This window comes from Salmo salar, chromosome ssa03 (genome assembly GCF_905237065.1).
Source record: "Salmo salar chromosome ssa03, Ssal_v3.1, whole genome shotgun sequence".
Taxonomy (NCBI): Eukaryota; Metazoa; Chordata; class Actinopteri; order Salmoniformes; family Salmonidae; genus Salmo; species Salmo salar.
In genome coordinates, this window is record NC_059444.1 from 52,362,143 (window position 1) to 52,368,142 (window position 6,000).

The following is a 6,000-nucleotide window of genomic DNA, read 5'->3' on the forward strand; positions in this document are numbered from 1 at the left end:
CCTGCTCGGTAAATCCAAATGGCGCAATTCTCTAGTGATGGTGAAGTTTGGCTCTTACTGACACACAACTAAATCTTTACTCATTTTGTTTCAGTTGGTAATACCCAATTGTTCCCCCTATCGCAAACTATGAACTGAATTCTCAAAATAGTAGTGATTCTACAAGCCTCTAAATCACCATAACCGGCTTATTGGAGCTGTCATAAGGTTGCAAAGCTACTGGTAATTTACCAAAATTACTGAAGTCTTCTGTAACAGGGAATCTAACTTCGGTAATTTATACTTTAACTGGGAATATTGCTATTTTTCATGTGTCCATATAGTGCATGGGATTCTAGTGGATAGACCAGATGGTTGAAGGGGAAAATAACAGTGTTTTATCAACAATGGCATTCTCAATAAATCTGCAACTCATCCATTTTCCTTTACACAACTGCCACCAACATTTACAACCATGAAATATTGACATGGTAAAAATATTGATCCCTTTTTTTTAAATTAAATGTGATAGCATTCTTTAAGTTGGTTTACATTTAGGGTAATGTTTTGTGGCTTTGTCATTCTATTTGAAAGTATATTTTACATGTGATAAGGCCACAAGGAAGGCCAGAGAGTTGTGATAATTTGAAGTATCCAAAAAGGCCACTAGATGGCACCTGACTAAATGACATTCCTTGACATTTACCAACATTTCTTTATGGATCCCTATTAGCTGCTGTCAAGGCAGCAGTTACTCTTCATGGGGTCCAGCAAATTAAAGGCAGTTCTATACAATAAAACTAACATTACATTACTAAACAGATTTCACAACACATTAAGGGTTTGCCCTCAGGCCACTTCTCTACTACCACATAGCTACAACACAAAATCCATGTGTGTGTCTATGGTATTGTCTGTGCCTATGTGTCTCTTCACAGTCCCATAAGGTGTATTTTTTATCTAGTTTTTAAATCTTATTTTACTGCTTGAATGAGTTGCTTGATGTGGAATAGTAGCCATGTCATGGCTATGTACATTTTTAAATTTTAGTCATTTAGCAGACACTCTTATCCAGAGCGACTTACAGTAGTGAATGCATACATTTCATACGTTATTTTTTTTCTTCCCGTACTGGTCCCCCGTGGGAGTCGAACCCACAACCCTGGCGTTGCAAACACCATGCTCTACCAACTGAGCCACACAGGACCAGTACTGTGTAGTACTGTGCACCTCCCATAATCTGTTCTGGACGTGGGGACTGTAAAGAGACCTGGTGGCATGTCTTGTGGGGTATGCATTGGTGTCTGAGTTGTGTGCTAGTAGTTTAAACTGACAGCTCGGTGCATTCAACATGTCAATACTTCTCACAAATACAAGTAGTGATGAAGTAAATCTCTCCTCTACTCTGAGCAATGTGAGATTGACATGCATAATGTTAGCTCTCTGTCTACATTTAAGGGTGAGCCGTGCTGCTCACTCAGTTCTGGGCCAATTGTAATTTTCCTAAGTCCCTCTTTGTGGCACCTGACCACACGACTGGACAGTAGTCCAGGTGCGACAAAACTAGGGCCTGTAGGACCTACCTTGTTGATAGTGTTAAGAAGGCGGAGCAGTGCTTTATTATGGACAGATCGCTCCCCATCTTAGTTACTGTTGTATCAATATGTTTTGACCATGACAGTTTACAATCCAGGGTAACTCCAATAAGTTTAGTCTCCTCAACTTGTTACATTTCTACATTATTCATTACAAGATTTAGTTGAGGTTTAGTGTTTTAATTTTAGGTCCCAAATACAATGCCTTTAGTTTTTGACATTCATGTATTTAGGACTAACTTATTTCTTGCCATCCATTCTGAAACTGACTGCAGCTCTTAAGTGTTACAGTGATTTCAACTGCTGTAGTAGCTGATGTGTATAGTGTTGAGTCATCAGCGAACATAGACACACTGGCTTCACTCAGCGCCAGTGGCAGGTCATTAGTAAAGACAGAAAAAGTAAGGGGCCTAGACAGCTGCTCTGGGGAATGCCTGTCTCTACCTAGATTATGTTGGAGAGGATTCCATTGAAGAATACCCTCTGTGTTCTGTTAGACAGGTAACTCTAGATCCACAATATAGCAGGGGATGTGAAGCCATAATACTTACGCTTTTTCCAGCAGCAGATTATGATCAATAACGTCAAAAGCTGCAGAGAAGTGTTTAAAATATATTTTTATGTTTCTGTATTAAATAATTTAACCTTTATTTAACGAGGCAAGTCGGTTACAAACAACTTCTTATTTACAATGACGGCCAACACTGGGCAAATTGTGCACCACCCATTCTCGAGTTTGTTGAGCAGAGGCTGTTTATGTTTTGGTTCTACAAAGCTGTGTCCATAATAACATACAACAATCAATTAATTGCATTCAATATATTTTTCTTCTCTATGCTGCCTGCAGCATGATCTATTTTGCCTGTGCGCATATGACAGACAGTTCTTGGTCGGAGCACATCACCAAAGGATTGCATATTAATCTTCCTGTATAATTCATGCGGCCAGTTGGTCAAACTAAGAACTAATATGAGTCACTCAGAAAAAAACAAATCATGAGTCATGACTCTTGAGTCAGTAAAAAGTTGTTCCAAAAGAATTAATTGTTCTTGAACTGCACGTCATTAGCCAGAGGTGGCACCACAGGGTCCAAGGTGGTGTGGCAAAATGTGTAAGTGTCTTTTCTGGGGCGTAGAGTGTTTCCTGATCTCATGACCTGGTCAGGTTTAACTCTGGGTCCTATTCGTAGGCCATGACAAAATATTATTGTTTTAGGCAGCTTCCCTTTTTGTCTGTGCTATGACTATAGGACTGAGAGTTTTCTTGTCAGGTTATGTGGATTGGAAACACTCCTGGCCTAAGGTGGATCAAACTCTTTCAAACTACCACAAACCTTGCTCTTACTCATTATGAATCTGATACCAAAAGAGCCAGAGACAACAACTTCAATGGACAGCATACTCTTGTGTTTAATTAACTTCCATAGCAGGGATGAGCGTTATGCAAAGAAAAGTTACAATGTCTTTAAATATATATTTCCCTCTATGCATAATGTTAAGCAATAGACAGACAGGTTTAAATTTTATGACATAATACCTATTATTTGTTCATCTGACTACAGTGCTCTTCTACAATTATTCATTCTAGGAGATTTATGAAAGGCAGAGTTACAATGAAGACAGTACACGTTGTAATCACTTTTTTTATGCTCAAGTCATAAAAGCACTAAGCTATTGTTGTCCTGGTCTCCATCTGGTCCACCAGAGGTTTGTTTACTAGGGCTCACTATAGGAACTGATTTCCTGTAAAATCCAATTATTCAATCAATAAATCAACTTCTTTCAACATTTTAATTGAAAATAATATCCCCTTTTCATGAAGTAGATTTTATTGAATGTCATTCATTCTATTGCACTATTCTAACCGAACATGCATTACCAGTTCATATCAGTAGGTGTCACTATACACTAGCTAGTCGAAAAAGACTGATGCAATGATAGCTGCCTGTCTCTGTACATGTGAAAGTTTGGTTGTGTTAGCTAGAATCCATCAATTCATTCTTTCTGCATTAGCCATCTATGTGTTATGGTTGGACAAGTGTGTTTTTTAGCTTTTTTATTTTAAAGACAGTGAAATTTGCACCACAAACATTTGTAAATAACCACCAGAATTGGAATTAAAATAATATGCCAACAAACATTACTGGACTAACCTTTTCAGGAACTTCAATATACCTTGGATTTGGATAGCAGCAAGAGATCGTTTCATCTTTATCCTGTGCCAAACACATTTATTCAGTGAGTCTATTGATAAAAGTCACCTCGTCCGAGAGAGATTTACATAAGATTTATCAAAACCTCACGCCAAGGTAAGCCAACACGAAACACAGCCCTTATTTTAAGTGTTTCTAAAATCCTCTATGGGAAAAATGAATGGTGGAAAAATGTTTGGAACCATCACCCTGTTTGACGGCTAGGTTTTATAGGTATTATGACACCTCTACTATTAACACATAGAAAGAATCAGGGCAGCTAGGTGTCTCACTTCCGTTTCCGGTGACATGCATTGAAACATGGCTTTATTTTGCAAAATATCTGTGAATTAACAGACTTGTTTTCAAATAATTTTCAACATCACATTCAGGTGTGGGACGTTCACGGTCTAACAAGGAACAATAGCAGGTCTATTTTGCTCCAGCAGCTGGCATATTCTGTCCATTCACAATGAATCTGTGGGAACATGGCGGCTCTCAACACCCGACAACAGAAAGAGGTGATTGTTAGTGAGGAAATTACCCCCGACCAACCCTGTCTGTCTCCAGAAAATAGTACCAGTCAAAAGTTTGGACACAGCTACTCATTCAAGGGGTTTTCTATATTTTACATTGTAGAATAATAGTGAAGAAATCAAAACTATGAAATAACACATATGGAAACATGTAGTAACCAGAAAAGTGTTAAACAAATCAAAATATATTTTATTTTGAGATGCCTTGATGAGAGCTTTGCACACCCTTGGTATTCTCTCAACTAGCTTCATGAGGTAGTCACCTGGAATGCATTTCAAATAACAAGTGTGCCTTCTCTTTCTTTCCTTAATGCATTTGAGCATTAACATCCCCACAGCATGATGCTGCCATAACCATGATTCACTGTAGGGATGGTGCCAGGTTTGCTCCAGACGTGACGCTTGGCATTCAGGCCAAAAAGTTCAGTCTTGGTTTCATCAGACCAGAGAATCTTATTTCTCATGGTCTGAGAGTCTAAAGATGCCTTTTGGTAAAATACAAGCGGGCTGTCATGTGCCTTTTACTGAGGAGTGTCTTCCGTCTGGCCACTCTCCCATAAAGGCCTGATTGGTGGAGTGCTGCAGAGATGGTTGTCCTTCTGGAAGGTTCCCCCATCTACACAGAGGAACTCTAGAGATCTGTCAGAGTGATCGTCAGGTTCTTGATCCCCGCCCGGACCAAGGCCCTTCTTCTCCGATTGCTCAGTTTGGCTGGGCGGCCAGTTCTAGGAAGATTCTTAGTGGTTCCAAACTTCTTCCATTTTTGAATGATGGAGGCCACTGTGTTCTTGGGGACCTTCAATGCTGCAGACATTTTTTTGGTACCCTTCCCCAGATCTGTGCCTCGACACAATCCTGTCTCGGAGCTCTACAAACAATTCCTTGGACCTCATTGCTTGTTTTTTTTGCTCTGACATGCACTGTCAACTGTGGGACCTTATATAGACAGGTGTGTGTGCCTTACCAAATCATGTCCAATCAATTGAATGTACCATAGGTGGACTCCAATCAAGTTGTAGAAATAGCGCAAGGATTATCAATGGAACAGGATGCATCTGAGCTCAATTTCGAGTCTCATGGCAAAGGGTCTGTATACTTATGTAAATAAGGTATTTCTCGTTTTTGCAAAAATGTCTGAAAACCTGTTTTCACTTTGTCATTATGTCGTATTAGGTGTAGATTTATGAGGGGAAAAATGTATTGTATCCATTTTAGAATAAGGATGTAACATAACAAAATGTGGAAAAAGTCAAGGGGTCTAAATTATTTCCAAATGCACTGTATCATACTAAATGGAGGGATACAAATTGACATTCCAAATCCTACAAATTTCCCCTGAGGCCCTTGTGCACAGTCATTTCACAACATTTCTTAATGCAATCCGGGGAGAAACACACTTTGAAAGCAGCTTTCATGGCCACTGTTAAGAGGGGAGATCCTAGCTTTCCATTACTACTACATTTATTTCTGCTCTTAAAAATATGTGAACTGCACCATTTTAAAACATGAGTTTTTAGAAACAGCTTGGTTTAGGCGTTACAGGAGGTATATGTGTCACGTCCTGATCAGTAATAGGGGTTATTTGTATTGTAGTTTGGTCAGGACGTGGCAGGGGGTATTTGTTTTATGTGGTTCGGGGTGGTTGGTTGTTTAGAAGGGTGTTTGATTTATTATTTCCGGGTTTTGGGCTATGTTATGT